The following is a 17,453-nucleotide window of genomic DNA, read 5'->3' on the forward strand; positions in this document are numbered from 1 at the left end:
GGAAACATGACTCCTCCAATCCATTGGAAAAAGCAGACACACTAATAACCAGAACACTGGACAGGCTGGAAGATGTGCAAACCCTGGGTGGGACCTCTAGGCCTATAAGAGTACAGAGGGAGGAGCAATTGATTCAGATGGGCAATCAGGGGTGGCCCCCAAATGAAGACACATTTGACTTGGCCTTGAAGGATAAGTCAGGTGAAAGGCAGAGCAGATGAGAAATGTTTATGTGGCAAGAAAACCTGACATAGACAGACAATGTAACATGATAGGACACAGAGATAGCTAGGGATGGGTGTGAGGGACGAGTTCCACACGGCTGGAGCTGGTGATTGGTGGCATGGAGAAGGAAAGGGGCTGGAAAGACAGGCAGAAGGCAAGACTTGCGGAGGGGGGGGGGGTTGTCGATGTAGAAGTAAGCTCTCCCGAAGAAGGACCTTGTCTGTTTGCTCGCAGGTATTTTCAAGACCTAGAGTACCTGACGCATAGTATATATTCAATACATATTTATTAAATGCAGGAATCCATATTGAAATGAGGAGTTGTGAGATTTTATTCATGCTTCAGAATAAAGCATGTTGTAAAGGGGAGAACAAATAGTAATGAGGACTCCGGGGTAGTGGATATTTGTTGTTACTGCCCCAGAACACTCCATACCTGGTCCCAGAACTCCATTTTCTTGAGCAAGACCTGTTCTGTTTCATCCAAATATCTGTGCTTCTGGTGTAGTGGTTAGAGGACAGTTGGGAGTATGCCTCAGGCTAAGCTGATGAGAACTTTCCTGGACTTTTTTTTTTGCTAGAGCTATGTCAATACCAGTCTGTTTCCACTGGGGTTATTCAGCAAGTGGGATGTGAGTTTCGAGCTACCAGCAAAAATCCTGCATTGTTCAGCTGAAATATGGAGCAATAGAGTCCTGACAATACCGTTGGTGGTCCTGGATCCGGTCATGCCTGAAACCTCCACATGTCTCCATTATGCCAAGTCATAAGTCTCTTCTTTAGCATAAGCCACTTGGAAGTCGAGCTTTGTCTCACATATCCAGGGCAGCCCTGACTAGTTCAATCAATTAAGAGCCTATTTCAAAAGTCTCAATGATTGGTATATTCTCACAGCAAGACAAGGCAAATTTTGACCTCTTCTGCAGAGGTCTTTTACTGGATATATAACCCAGGAGCACTGTCTTAACCAAAAGTCATTTAAAAAACTTAAAGATGTTTTCATTCACACTCTGAGCGCTGTATGTTTTCATTTTGTACCTTAAGTGTAGTACTGGCAACTGAAGGTATATATGGTGTGATGAGAGTAAAGGATACCTTTATGGATGATTAATCATTGCCAGGCCTACAATTCCTTGCTTAGCCCTCATTTTCAACCCCATTCATCTTTAGATTTAAATTTCTAAGGGCTTAAATTTTGAAATGAGCCATGTATTTCCCGCTCATTTACCCAGACAAGGAGGCAAAATTTTTTGAGTTGGAGGATGGAAGAAAAAAATGAGTGAGAAAGAAGACAGTTAGTTTCAGGGTAAGTACCCTGTCCCTTCCTTTTTGTGTAACTCTTTTTAAAGTTTGAAAATTTGGAGACAGGGGAGGGGGAATACTGTGACTCACTTGAAGAATGAAGCCCAGGGGCCCAGCCAGGCTCAGACACAAGTCCTCCAAACAATCAGCCAGAATGGAAATGACGTGCAGTGAAGTATGTGGGGAAGAGAAAACCAGATCAGTCCCTAGGCTCCTGTGGAAGAATGTGAGCTGGATCTGGATGTGTAACCTGCAAAGGGTCTTCTCGTGGTCAGAATCAGGGGGAGTGAGTGGACTCTGCTTCCTCCTTCCCTGGAACTTAGGATCAGCTCCAGGAAGGCACAAGGGATGCAGGAAATCCTGAATGGGTCTGAGGTTTAAACCCAAAATGGTTGAAACATCACTGAATTTGATAATGTTTTGTGAAAGTAATAAGATAACATTTCAGGCCATCATGTTGAATGAGAGTATTGAGAGAGAAATTAAATATTCTTGGAGGAAAAAAAAAGCCATGTACTTCCTTCCCCTTGAATTTGTGGTTTATACCACTAAATGTACTTTTGGTAGTATCCTTAGTATCAAGATAAAGTCTTTGTTTAAGGGAAAAGTAGAAAGTGTTGACTAGCAGCACAGTTTACTAACAACTTCCTCCTTATCAGCTTGTGTTGTGTAGTGGGGCCCAGCCTGTGTGGCCACCTTGACCGTTATGGCTTCTGCATAGTGGATGCAATTATTTCCTGGCAAGAGGGCAACCAGCCTGGATGCTGGTGCCCACAGCCTTTAGTTAAGAGGCATCAGTGATTTCTGAGAGGCCAGGAAACCTTTGCCCAACTAGAAACCTCTTATCTCCACTGTTAAAATGTAGGTTTACCCAGGATTGATCAATTTGTGCAAAGCAAAGCATTCAGATTCTTCCACTTGGGATGCTCAACCTTTAGTTTGCATCAGAATGAACTAGTAGAGGCTGAAGATGTAGCTCAGTGGTAGAGGGCTCACCTAGCATGCTCCAGGCCCTAAATTCAATTCCCAGCATTGAAAAACAAAATTACCTGGTTGGGAGGACAGCCTTCTGTTTACTAAAATTCAGATTCCCAGGCTTCAGCCTTGGATTTTGATTTTGATGTAAACGATCTTTTGCACATTCTTTTTTAAAAATTAATTTTATTGGTACATTTTAGGTATACAATATGATGACATCATCATTAGAAATTTGTGCCCTTACATAATATATCTTCATTCTTATTTTTTCCCCATTTCCCTGCCCTCCCTTCAACCCCTCCACCCCTCCATATTTACAAAGACTTTGTTTCCATTTTTTCATGTTCTCATATTAATTCCATTCCCTTCTTTCCTTTCCCCTAGCCCTCCCACTTCCCCTTCCCCTTTGCACCTTTTCTTCCTATTTCACATTATCTATTATATCCTTATTTACACTTTCAGTTTCTCACACCAGAGAAACCATTCAGTATTTACACATTTTGCGTTCTATTTATTTCACTTAAGAGTATCACCTCAATATGCATCCACTTAGCTATAAATGTCTCTAATTTCTCATTCTCTCTTTTTTTTTTTGGTACATCGAACTCAGGACCTTGGATTTGCGAAGCAGGAAGCAGAACCACTGAGCTAAATTCTCGGTCCTAATTTCTCATTCTTTTTTTTAAGGAGCTGGAGTACTTGTAGGTGTATATATATATATATATATATATATATATATATATATACACACACACACATATACACATTTTAGCTATAAAATATAATGACATTCATCATTGGAAATCTGTACTTTTACATAATATATCTTCATTCTTACTTTCTCCCCCTTCCCCTGCCCTCCCTTCAACCCCTCCATCCCTCCCTATTTACAAAGACTTTGTTTCCATTTTTTCATGTTCTCATATTAATTCCATTCCCTTCTTATCTTTCCCCTACCCCTCCTACTTCCCCTTCCCCTTTGCCCCTTTTTCTCATTCTTTATGGCTGAGTAGTACTCCATTTTATTTTTTAAAAACCCACATTTTCTTTATCTAGTCGCCAGTTGATAGGCAATTGGGCTGTTTCCAAGTTTTAGCTATTACAAACTCTGCTGTTATAAACATGGGTGCACATATATCGCTGTGGTATGATTCTTTTAATTCCTTTTTTTTTTTGTACCGGGGATTGAACTCTGGACGTTGCACTTCAGAGGCAGGAACAACTGAGCTAAAGCCCTGGCCTGATTCTTTTAATTTTTTTTTTTTTTCAATTCTTTTGGGAAGATCCCCAGCAGTGGAATAGCAGGGCCAAATGGGACTTCCAGTCCTAGTTCTTTGAGGTATCTCTGTACTGATTTCCACAGTAGTTGCACCAGTCTACACTCCCACCAGCAGTGGAGCAGGGTTCCTCTTTCCCCACAGCCCCACCAGCATTTGTTATTGGTTGATTTCATGATAGCAGCCATTCTTTCTGGAGTGAGGTGGAATCTCAGCGTTGCTTTCATCTGCATCTCTTGAACCGTTTTTTGTGGTTTTTTTGGTATAGGTTCGAACTCAGGACCTTGCACTTGCGAGGCAGGCACGGTGCCACTGAGATAAATCCCCAGCCCCTCTTTGGCACATTCTTTCAGAAACAGTGTGAAGCATATTGTGTACCATTTGGATTTCCTGAGAGGCTCCAGAATGGATAAATAACTCATTCAAATTCTCTCCTACAGATTAGTTCTAAAGCCAAGCCAAAGTTTTTAAGGGGGAAAAAAACATGTGAAAGGTAGTTTCTCTAGAAAGCTGACAGAAACTAGAAGAAAAAACGTGCCTGGCATAGACATGACATCTTAATCATTGGTGCTGAGGAGCTGCAATGGCAGACCATAGAGAGCTTAAATAAAACTGTAGCTCTTTTTCTTTCTATTAAAGAAAGAAAGCCCAAGAGTACAATGCCAGAACAAGAACTAATTCGAGAAGCTTGCTGGTATGATATTGTCAGTCACACCAGTGATATGGATAAAAGCTTTTAGCACATGAATAATTTCAGTGAAAGGGCTTTATCGCTTTTTATTTGTTGGGCATTTACAGGAGAATAAACATGCTGGTATATATTATATAGAGAGTGAAAGTCAGCAGCGAATGAAAGCGAATGAAAGCGAAGACCCTCGGACCCAGTTACCAGAATGGACAGGGTTGCTTAGCAACCAGACAACTGGAGAATTCTCTCTCCTTTTCTTTCTTTTGTTTTTAGATTGCAGTAACCTTTGATCAATTTTGGCTCCACAACAAAAGCCTTGGATATTTTGAGAGGAGGGTACCTGCTAATTTATAGTAGCAAGGACATAGACTGTGACACCAATTTTTCTCTCTGATTTCATGTTAAACAGCAAAACAGTGAAAATTCCTTTTAGAAGTCTTAAAAGGATGCTGATGGGCTGTATCCCTGATGAATCAGAAGTTACATGATAATTGCTGCAAATTACTCTAAAAGTGTTTGCTGTCTGTCTGTCAATTTTCCTTGATTTTCCTGTTCATTGGCCGGCTTTGGAAGCCTAGCTCTCAATTCTAAATCTGGTTTCTCAGAAGTATCCAAGTCCCCAAGTTCTAAATGCTCAGGAGACTTTCTGTGGCTATTGTGTTAGAAAGCATCATGGAATCGAAGAATGCCAACGTGGAAAGAACTTCATACATCATCATCTCTTCTGATTCCTTCCTTCTTTGCAGCCTCAATTTAAGTTCTTAGGAGGCAATTTACCAACTGTCCACAGATTCAGCTACCAACAAAGGAAAGTCACGGGTCCTTTTTCACCTCAGGGAGCTTTAAAGCTGTGAGGAGTAAGGAAGAGTAGAGATAATGATCCAATCCAATCTGATTTTATTTGTCTGCCTAATAGGGAGGAAAAATATCAGATAGTTGAATTCAGCACATCTATGAAGTATCTTTGAGATGAGGCCTCCCAAGATCAAGCCACCAACAGCTTGGGTTCCAGAGGTCGAGTTGATTTTAACGAAATTATCTTTCCTGAATCAATCAGTCAAGGACTCCTAATAAGCTAATAGCACCTCATTTTCCTTAGTTTGAAAGAGATAAATGCATGAGATGGTGACTGAAGAAAGTAGGAAGGGAGGAGCAGAAGTTGAGAAAAGTGAGGATCATGCCTTTCTGAACCCCAGTTCTTCCTTTTTTGGAGGTGCCTGTCAGCCCCAGTTGAATGAGGCCAATATGACTGTGTCATTCCTTTCCTTTTTAGAAGAGAAGACCATAAGAGTATTTGCAGACCCAGATGACTCTTGATCTCATATCACTTCTGGAGTATATGTTGACTGGATGAGCAAAGGCTAATTTTCTGGAGTCTCCACGGTTCATTTTAACTGAGAAACATAATATCCATAATGCTAGGTGGGTTATAAGTATAAAAGAGATGGTAATGGTGTAACTCTCCCAACCTTGTCTACATGTCCAAGTAAGGTATAGTCCTTTGATTTCTTTTTTTAAAAATAATTTTAATTTACTCATATTAATCCTATTTACCTTAAAAACTGGTTTATTTATTTATTGGATGCTTTTGTTTTTCGTATCAGGGATCAGACTCGGGTCCTTGAGCTTGCAGAGCAGGCAGCAGAACCACTGAGCTAAATCCCTGGCCCTTAGTCCTTTGATTTCTAAAGGCAAGTCATTCTTTTTTTTTTTTTTTGGTACTGGGGATTGAACTCAGGTCCTTGCACTTGCAAAGCAGACAGCAAAACCACTGAGCTAAGTCATTCTTCCAAATTATCCTGTTGAGTATTGTTAGTCCCAACAGGGGTTGGAGGAAGGTGATCTGGCTCACACTATAGTTGAATGCTCTGAAGCCCACATCCAGGTGTGTATCAACTCACTATACACTGCAAGCACACAGCAGCTCCTTGCAGTTTGCTAAAAAAAAGGAGGGGGGGGTGATTAGCAGTGCTCTCCTGCTCTACAGACACCCTCCCCACCCTGGCTGTGTCTGTCCCGTTAGACTGGTGTCTGGCACCTGTCATTTTTCCCCCTCCGCTGTCTCACCGACTGCTACCTGAGCAAATGCCTGGGTGAGGGAAACACTTTGAACTTCAACTGTTGTTGTATTTGCACCTTAAGTTGAGCCTTAATTGCAGCCCTCCACTTGTTTTTGGATTCCGGAAAACCTCTGTGAACTCTCATGCAGCTCATTTAGAACATGCAGAATCCTAGGGAGGCCAGTCAAGAACTCAGTCCTGGGAAAGAATACTCTCTTCTGTGCTTTGTGGGTTGCAACTAACTCCTGAATGAATTGATTCCTGTATCCCCAAGTAGATTAATGTTAATAAAATTCCATTTTGATTATAACTGCTTCCCTTTTAGGATGGATTTAGAATTATGGAGGTACTATTGTTAAAACACTTTTTTCGGGCTGGAGATTTAGCTCAGTGGTTTCCCTGCCTGCTGTGCAAGCGCAAGGACCAGAGTTTGATCCCTGGTTCCAAAAAAAACAAAAAACAAAAACCCCACTTTTTTCATTCCCTTGCTGCAAAAGGATCTAACAACCAGAAATAAATAGGTCAGTGGAACAGTTGAGCTGTTAAAAGGCCCACAGACTGCAAGCAGTCACAGAGGAACACAGTTTTGAATGGTTGGGTTAAACATTTTACAATGGAAACTGTTCCATTCCAGGGCCTGAAAATGTATAGATGAACCTAACCTAGTTACCTGCGAGAACCACTTCTAATATACTCTTCATGCCCTGGTTGATGCTGTCGCTGGTCAATTCAGTGTGAAAACAATTTAATTTAGTAAATAGTATCAACAAAATTGGTAATTCTGTGATGTAGGGGCAAATCAGAGGCCTCGCTGACTCAATTTTTCGCTTTTCCCCAAGATGAGTTAGAATCTTGTAGGGGTCACCTGTAAGCTTTGGTTTCTTTATCCTCAGTTATTAACTGTATATTCTAGGAAGAAGAGGTCAGTGAATTGGGATAATGGCCTAATGGGGAAAACAAACTGCCAAGGGAACAACAGAGATGTACGTTTTCTGGAGTTCATAAACTTAGAAATCTGTATCAAAAAATTTTATGGAGTGCCGGGGATTTAGTTCAGTGGCACCATGCCTGCCTTGCAAGAGCAAGGTAGTGAGTTCAATCCCTGGTACCAAAAACAAAAAAACAAAAACAAAAACACATCTTATGGAAGCACACACCTATAATCCTAGCTACTCAGTTGGCTAAGGGAGGAAGCTGGCAAGTATGAAGCCAGCCCAGGATGCTCAGCTAGATCCTATCTCCAAATAAAATAAAAAGGCTGGGCTGTAGCTCATTAGCCAAGTGCTTGCCATGCACGTGTGAAGCCCAACTTCGGGCTCGCACTTCTCCACCTTGACAAATCTTGGAACAAGTGTGTCACCAAAATATACATTCTTGTCATTTTTATCTCCATCAGGCATTGGAAATAACATTTTCTTAGGAAACCTTCATGAAATTAACCATTTAGGTAGACTATACCCCTCTTTAATGGATCTACTGTTTTGTTGTTCAAAAACACTTGCATAAATTTATACTTTGGGAAATTGCTATTGAACAAAAATATCAACTCCAAAGGTTTAGTTTGATTGATCACAACTGGATCTCAAAGGTCTCATCTTCTACTACCAGCACACTGGGGTTCAATACAGTGTATGGATGTTGGAGGAGACACATTCAGACCACTGTACTTATGGTACAAGAGTAACTAACCAGAGCATGCTTGTCACTCAGTTAATCAAATCTATACTCACTTGTTAGTGTCCATTTTCATCCTAGGCCTCACAGTCAGCCTACCTGAGGCTGAAACCTCAGCTACTTTAGTATCCGCTACTTTAGGAGAATGAGTCACTTAACCACTCTGCGTCTGTTTCTTTATCTGTAAAGTGGACTAATAGAATCCACCTCATAGGGTTGCTATGAGGATCAAATGACATAATACAGGTATATAATTTAGAATATTGACTAGAACATAGTAAATGCTCAACAAATGTGTTAATGTGATAAATTACCACTCCATTTGTTTATGAACATGCTCAGTGTGTTTCATGCTCTCCAGAGAAAGAGTGGAAAATGACACTACTTCCTTTAACATGATTATTTTGCCTCCTCACAACTCTAGTTATTCTTCCTGGTGATAGAATAGTTAAATTATCTTTTTCTGGATCTGGTTTATATTCAAAGGCTCCATAATGGTCAGATCACTTCTGTAGCTAGTAGCAGAGACAATAGAATCCGATTGTAACTACTGGAGGGCCTATTAGTGTAATCTCTGAGATTTCCTCTCAGGCCCATTAGGTCTCAGAAGGATGCTCAAATAACTCTGGGGGCTGGGATTGGATGCTCCACGTTGTCAAACACTTTCATTCCAAACCTTCCAGTAGGGAACATTTTTGTTGGAAATCACTTTGGATGTGGGAAACTTTAGTCCTTAGATGGATAAATCATGGGGGGTGGTGCTGCATAGAGGGATATAGTGAACCAGGTAGCTATTGGAGTACACAAGTTAACTTAATTTCTAGGACACCTGAAGTTTCTTCATTTGATTCACTTTAGCACCTAATGTGATCAAATCATTTCCAAGCTTCTAGGTCTTCTATGGGCTTTGAAAAGTCCAGTCTGTGGCTAAAATTAAACCTTGACCAACTGAGAATGTGTGGAACTTAAGATGCTCTGTTCTCAGGCTCAAAACCACTCCCCAGTCCTCCAGATACAGATGTGGTCGCTTCTCTGAGCTCCAGACCTATTATCTGTAAAACTGGGGTAATAATAGAATCTGCCTTAAGTAGTTGTCATATGGCTTAAATATAAAGTGCTGACACATGCTAATACTATGCAAATATTTGCTATTTTAAGCTTTAAAATTTTTTTATTTAAGGGGGATTATCAAATTAACCAGAATAACCAAATTATTAATTTTACCAAAATTAAAAATACAACTGCCATCATCCAGTAATTCCAGTACTAGATATACAAGGGATGATAGAAAAATATGAGAGATGTTTAAATTAAAATAATTTATTATCATCAAAAACCTATCACCAAGAATGATGTATCTGAAGCAAGGCAGAATATTTTGAGTATGTTGAGGATGATTAATGCCAATGTGCTTTTTACACCAATAAATTTTAAAATGTCAATGTTAAATGTATTTTTTTAGTCACCACACACTGATCAACCATTTATGGCAATTTCTGTCAAATAAAAACATACTATGTGTCCTCTTCCATCCTACTCACCCGATCTGGCACCATGAAACTTCTGGTTCTTCCTCATAGTTACTATGGAAGGTAAACATTTTAGATAGATTCAGGACATTGAAGCAACCATGATAGCACAATTAAAGACACTCATCCAAAAGGACTTCCAGAACTGTTTCAGAAAGTGGTAAGAATGATGGAATAAGTATGTTTGCAGCCTAGGGGAGTATAAGGGAAGGGTGTTAATGACAATGGGGTGTGTTTTTACTGTAAACACTTAAAATATTTAAACATTCATTGCATTTTATGATCATACCTATCTAAAGGAAATGAAATTAGTGTGTCAAATAGATATCTGTAATCTCATGTTAATTGCAGCATTATTCACAATAGCTAAGATATGGAATCAACCTAGGTGTCCACCAATTGATAAGTAAAGAAAATATATACACACAAACAATGCAATACTTTCCTGCCTTTTTTTTTAAAAAAAGGGAAATCTGTTATTTGCAGCAGTATGCTTGGACCTGGAGGGCATTATGCTAAGTGAGACAAGCCAGCCATGGAAAGACAAATGCTTCATGATCTCATTCATATGTGGAGTCTTTTAAAAAACTGAACTCAGAAGCAAAGAGTAAGATGGTGGGTGATAGTGACTGTGTGCTGGAGCGTGGGTGAGAGGAAATGGGGAGATGTTGGGCAAGGGACAGGAGAAATGAGTTTAAGAGACCCATTGTACAGCATGATTACTATCATTAATAACAATGAGTTATACACTTGAAACTTGGGAAGAGAGTAGATTTTAAGCATTTCTTCCCTAAAATAAATGATATATGAAAAATAATTTATTCAAGAGGGACTATCTACTTAACCAAAAATTTTAGTTAGTTATTTTCTTGTTAATCGAGATTTATCTGCAAAATGATGTCTTAAAATTATATCTTTTAACTTTTAAATTACTTAAAATTTACATTATGTTTTAAAAAATTATGTCTAACTGTTTGGGAAAGATAGCACATATCTTGATTTTGAAAGTCTCAGGCATTCAAAAGTTTTTCTGGGTGACATACTTCTGCCCAGAAGAATGTTGTATCTATATAGATGCACTGTAACCATCAACTGATTGGGAAAGTGAGGCTCCTTGGTGCCTGCAGCTGTTATTTGATGCTGCTGGAATCAGGGGCCAGGAGAGGTTGGGTCATGAGTGGGGAGTTTTCTCTTTCTGCTGAGTTCTATGAAGAACAGCTGTTTTGATGTGAGTGGGTCACCAAAGATTGTTTCATTTCCTCCCATCAAATTAGCCCAATGCCATGTGTGATGGTGCACCTCTATAATTGCAGCACTCTGGAGGCTGAAGCAGGAGGATTGCTGCAAGTTCCAGGTCAGCCTGAACTACAAAGCAAGATCCTGTCTCAAAAATAAATTAGCCCAAGGTTGTGGGCTTCTAGCAATAAGAGTGTATCCCAGCAGGAAAAGATTATGACTTCAAGAACTTACATTAAAATTGGTCACTATGAAAAAACAGAACAGTGGAGGGACCATCAATTCCTGCTTTTAGGACCTCCATTCTATCCAGTGCCAGAATCAACATGGTTGCCTTTCAGGTTCATTAACTGCTACTGGGGAGAGGGGTACAAAAAAGTGAGCAGTCGGGGCTGGGGATTTAGCTCAATGGTTTCCCCACCTGCTGCGTAAGCGCAAGGACCTGAGTTTGATCCCCGATACCAAAAAAAAGTGAGCAGTCAATGCATGCTTATTTATCATACCCTTGTTCTTGCTATTCTTAATACGATATTGATGTGTAATATATTCTGATCTGCTCATAGTTATATCAAATATCATCCTTCATATATACAGTTGTTCAGAAATAAAAATTTAATTCAAAATTAGAATTTTAAAAAGTGAATCTAATGCAGAGCAAGTTCTCAAGGGAAATAAGAGTGATAAAGACATCCATGGACTTGCAGCTCTGCAATGAATTCAGAGAGGGGAAGGTTTGGAAAGTCTGCTTTCCTGCGTTTGTCTTCTGCTTTATGGCAAAGAAAGTCAAAGTATATTGGTGTCTTGGTGCAAACCATGGCTTTGTGACTCAGTGTACTGCAGAATTCTTTATCTTCTACTATCATAAAGCAAGGGAATTTTTAGACATGTTACAGCATGTCAACACTGTCTATTCTTTGATGAATACATGTGTTAATGGTTAATACTATAGAGCATTTTCATTGTCCCATTGTTTCATTTCTCTTCAAAGAGGTAAAGTAGGAATCCATGTAGGAAACAGAATCTCAACCAATTAGTGAGGCCTGGACTTCTACTCCTCAATAAACTCATTTATCAGATATACTTCTATTTTAACCAGTTACTTTAAAAAGCAAATATGCTTTATCAGACTTGTCTCTATTTTAACCAATTACTTTATTGCATTTTTATTACAAGTCAAAGGTTAGGCAAAGTCAATGCCTGCTGTCGACCTGGCCCTTAGTCACAGCAAACACTGCTGATTAAGGAAGTTTGGAACTAGGCTTCTTATTGTCCAAACTGTCATTAGTGCCTAAGTAATTATTATAAATGCCTTTTATATGTTAACCATTATGTTGAAAGTCTTCCCAAGTTCAAGCCCATGCAAGGCAAATCACCTCCACCTTGGATTCCTCTGATAATCCTGAAAAGATTATTTTCTCAATCCTAAATGGATGTGTATAAAATAGTCTTTTGTTAGATAAAGCTTAGGGCACTACTCAGTCATAAATAGAGATTGATAGAAACATGAGTATTAATTACATAGCATGTTCATTTGGGCCAAAATTCCAATTTTTGTTTGATTTATGAAAGTTACTTGATTATTTAACTATCTTTCTTGGACCAGACTTTTACTCATTCCAACAACTACAGATGCAGTATTTTTACTGTCACAAATCCTCTGGAATGGCTAGGAGATGGAAAGGCAAGGAAAAAAGAAAATAAATGAACACAAATAATTTAAGGGCATAGAGCACCTCTAATGTTCATTCAAAGAAATCTTTTCCCCTATTCAAATCTTCCTCTGACTTTGTTCTTTTTTCAAGGAAGAATTTGAGAAGTGGAGAGAAACTGGGGAAATAAGTGAAGCTCCGTTGACCTCTGAATTGACTGTCTTGAGTCTTATATTGTTACTTTTGGTCAGAATAATGGAGTTCTGATGGATATTATCCCTCGAAGCTCTATGATCTCAGGTATGTTTCCATGCTTTTTGCAGCCTTAATTTCTCATCTGTATTTTAAAGGATCCTGCTGGATGGACATTTCTTCAAGTCTAGCCCACCAGTATCACTCAGTACTTGTTAAGAAATGTGGTTTCTGGAGCCCACTCCAGACTCTCTCTCTGATCCCTGGGATGGGGCCTGAGAAGTTGCAGGTGTAGCTCTTGTTGAGTATTGCACACTCACTCACCAGTCTGAAAACTCTCGGTGACTCTGAGACTCCTAGCCTCTGAGAGGGACAGAGTGTAGGCACTGAATACAGATATTGGTGGTTGGATGTAAACTTAGTTGACACAGGTGGCTTCATGGGGTGTTGCTTCAGGAGAAGAGGTAATCTTCTGGTCTGCGGCCAGGTAAAGATGGTCAAGGTCCCACTGCGTCTGTTCTCACTTCCCTGAGACACATTGCCTCTGGCCATGGGGTAAGTTTGTGGAAGGTTACATGACCTGGAGGAGAGCCTTGGGCAGCTCTCTGGAGTTTGTTTGGTTCCTTGTGGGCCAAACATTTATCCACATGATGTTTCGCTGTTTGGTCACTCTGTGAACATGGCCTTTTCTCCAGAGTTGTGTGAAATTCTGACAAAGGTCCCTCCCCCCATTCCTTCTCTCCTTTTTCCTTCTACCTTGTTGCTATCTCTATTTAAACATTCCTGATCTCATTGATTGCCTGTCTGGAAAGGCAGGCAACTTTGCCTCTCACCAGGCTGCCCGGTAGAATTTTAAAAAACAGAGTTTCTTGCAGTCCCATGAATTTAATGCTTATTTACTGCCAAAAAGGACAACTCCAGTCAGTAAATAACCTACCTGCTAGACCAGGAGATGTGAGTCATTAATTAAAGATTGGTCAACACAGAATGGCTTGAGGAATGAGCTAGATTGTGCTGCAATTTGGGGTCTGAATCATTCGAGGAGCCTCTAATACAGAGCCATGCTCTTCTTTATGGCCCAGTGCTCTCTAGTGGGGCTTCCAGCCTTGCACTTGCCATACTGGGTTTGTATATTTTGCCTCCCTCATTACACTGTGAATTCTCTGACGTGATACAATATTTTGTATTTCCTGGTATCTCCAGTATCTAGCAAGTGCCTGGCACATGGTGGCCTCCATATCATATTAGTTTTCAAGGACTTCCATAATGAAGTACCACAGACTGGGTAGATTCCAGGACAAAGGATTATTTTCTCACAGTGCTGGAGGCTGGAAGAATGAGGTAGAAGTATCAGCAAGGGTTGGTTCATCCGAGGCCTCTCTACTTGGGTTGTAGATGGCTGTCTCTACCCTTGTCTTCACATCACCTCTCCTCTCTGTATGTCATTCCCAATTTCCTTTTCTTATAAGGACACATTGGATTAGGGCCCACCCTAATGGTGCCAATTTAATTTCATTACCTCCTTAAAGACCCTGTCTCTTAATGTAGTCAGTCACATCCAAGACACTAGCACTTAGGATTTGAAAGTATGAATTTTTGAGGACACAGTTTGGCCCATAACCCTCTTCTATCAATGTTTTGTCAAGGATTAAGTGAATGAAGTAGTAAGACAGCAATCTGTACCTCATTTATAAACAAATCCTCTCCTTTATCTCTTCCAGACAAGTATAAATAGGCATGGAAGTTTTATTGAGCAATACACAGGCAGGGCATTTTATAAAACAAAATCAAAGCTGTTCATGATCAAACTTGTGATTCAGAACAGAGTCAGCAGGAGATCGGGTTGCATAGGCTGTGTTGGGCTTCTCCCTGCTCTGATCCTGGGCTCTCTGGGGGTCTTTGGAGCAGCCCTTTTAGCAGTGGGGAGGTCCCAGGGAGAGATAGGTTTTTGTTCTGTACCACTTTTTCCCTATAATTTTTCGACTTCTTATTTATAAGTGTGTGTGCCATTGAGGGTGTTTCTGCGCAAAGCCTGCAATATAGGGGAGTTGAGGATTCGAAATCACAGCACAAGTCTCAAGCCCCAGGTGGTCTTCTGGGAAGCTGGAGCATGATTTTCTCAAACTACAAAGTTTCCTGGAATCTTTCTCTTACCCACATCACTGTCACCACCGCCCTTGTCTTACTGGCTTTCAGGGTGTCTTGCACTTTTCAATCCTTGTTTATGTCTATAGTTCATTAGGGACTTAGTAGCAACTCCAAGAGGTAAGGAAATAGAGGGTCATTATTCCCTTCTGTAGATGACAAGATGAATAAATAAAATAAGCACAGCTTCCCTCATTTGAACTTTTTCTTTTCAGTCTTCTTAACTCCAGAGCACTGTGCCCAAATGTTATTCTTCTGGATCTTGCCCCTGTTCATCATGTATTATCTGCTCTCCTGCTGAGCTTCTTTAAAGCAGAGGCCCATTTGCTTCTCCTTTATATAAGTTTATGTGCCTGCAATAAGAAGTGCCCAACCATTGCTTGTGGAATGAAACAACACGCAGCACATGTAGTGCCATTTGTTAGCAGCTGCTCCATGCTGGCCACTATGCCTTGCACTGTGATGTATTTATCTCATTTCATTCTGCACTTTATGCAGTAGAAATACTCTTCATTCCCATTAAATAGATCAGAAAATGAAGGCTTTGCAAGGTTAGATGATTTGTTCAATGTTACAGAGCTGGTAAGTGATGAAACTAGGATTTAGCCTGGGTAATGTGACTGACCCAGTTACCAACTATGCTTCATCATTGCCCTATAGTGAATGGTAATTCCCAATGAATTAAAAACAACCAGGACCAGATACCAGGTCTCCTTGCTTTGTAGTGCCTGGAGCCCTGGTGTAGCTGATGAGTATCCTTTAAAATAATCCTCCATGTAACACGTTCCTTTTCACAGATAGCTCAGATTTCCCATTACCCAGTCTCTGGCTCATTCTAGTTATTTCTTTCTTTTTTCTTTTTTTTTTTTTTATACCAGGGATCGAACTCGGGTCCTTGTGCTTGCGCAGCAGGCAGTGAAACCACTGAGCTAAATTCCCGGCTTTCTAGTTATTTCTGATGCAAATTTGCCTTCGTTTGGACACACACAAGCATGTGTATATACATACTCACACCATTCAGTTCTGAGATCATGACCAAGCTTGAAAATGGATCTTGACATCTTTGAGTTTCAGTCCTTTCCCAGGTGTTTTGCGCAAACTTTCTCAGCCTCTCTAACCCCAAGAAGACAGGGTAAGAATTTAGGACTTTAAAATTGTGTCCTTTTCAAAGAGCACAGGGACATTCCCCAGTGCCACTCAGAAGATTCAATTTGCAAAGGAGGCGAGGCAGTGAAATAAATAAAGTATCATTCCCTCCCCTCTTGGAATTAGCAAAAAAAATTCTCCCTTCAGTAAGCAATCATTGCTAATAGTATCTTCATGGCAGAATGTATTATTAGTAATAAAATTCTCAAAGTGTATTTCAGAAATTACAGTTGCAAGAAGTAGTAGCATCCCATTTTCCCCTTCCTTCAACAAAAAGCAGTGATTAGCCTTGGAAGAGGAGTTTCACCCACTTAGCCACCTGGGTGTAATCCCGCCCTTGGGTGTATTTCTGCAGCAAATGCTGCTGGGAGCCAGGTGTGCATTTTTGCTGGCTGAATTTGGCTGTAAATTATGTTTTGTTTTCTGTCAGCCATTTGACAGCTAAAATCATATCTGCTGTCAGAGGTGACAGGGGCCACAATGGTGATGTATTAAAGGGCTACAGAATCAGTGGGGAGCAGGTTTGGCAGCTCCCTCGTGTACATCTGCTGTCACCTTCACGTGGCCTGAGTTTCACGTGCCCAGGGTGCCCATGACCAGACCAGACCTGAATGGGCAAGGTGTGTTTTGCAAGAAAACAACATTAATGAGATTCAATCTCATCCTAGTCATTGGAACCATGGCTAGATTCTACACAGATCTCTTAGTAGGCTTAAGATATTGACTGAATTCTTCCCCTAGTATTGTGTGAGAAATACAAAATATGTTCAAGCATTAGATTCCAGAGCATTTGACTATATTCAAATGGATATTTAAACTCACAGACAACAACTGAATTTTCCCCAAATGATTATTTCTTGCCATCATCCCTGCCCCCACGTTCCAGCCCATGCCAGATGTCTATTTTCTTCGCATTAAGAGACCAGAGTAAATTGTCTTCTTCACTGATGAACTGCACAGCTTTGTGACTTTCAGTAGGTAGAAGCATGATGCTCTCTGACTCTGCTCCAGCCCTTCAAAACTGATCTCTGTGTAGTCTTTCTTATGTGTCTGTCTGAATTCCTCTCCTCTTCTTTTCCTGGGTTCATACCAGATTCACAGGAGCACCTTATAGGACTGGATCAGGCTTCTGAAATATTATTGTTGGAAATCCATCATTCTAGCTATGCCTGCTGTCACTTCCCATTCCCTCACTAGGGCTGGTCACTGTGCTGTGCCTCTCACTCAGTGTGTAAGTGAGAGAACCAGAGTTTGAACTGAGGCCTGACTCTTCTCCAAAGCCCATGCAATCTCTTCTTTGCTGTGGCTCCATAGCTCACAAGCAATGAGCTCTGATCGCCTCTGTTTTGAACA

The 17,453-nt window shown here is 40.4% G+C and overlaps 1 long non-coding RNA gene across 1 annotated transcript in view; it reads left to right on the forward strand.

The window, feature by feature from the left end:
- The window catches only part of LOC147830061 (uncharacterized), a 111,699-nt gene that overhangs the window by 83,565 nt on the left and 10,681 nt on the right, over positions 1-17,453 (forward strand). The window contains exons 3-4 of the long non-coding RNA XR_015443374.1: positions 5,743-5,891; positions 12,771-12,917. This is a non-coding gene — a long non-coding RNA (uncharacterized LOC147830061). The remainder of the gene's footprint in view (positions 1-5,742; positions 5,892-12,770; positions 12,918-17,453) is intronic.

Source organism: Heterocephalus glaber, unplaced genomic scaffold, assembly GCF_053883595.1.
Source record: "Heterocephalus glaber isolate CG9 unplaced genomic scaffold, H.glaber_assembly_v1.0 deba00000331, whole genome shotgun sequence".
NCBI lineage: Eukaryota > Metazoa > Chordata > Mammalia > Rodentia > Bathyergidae > Heterocephalus > Heterocephalus glaber.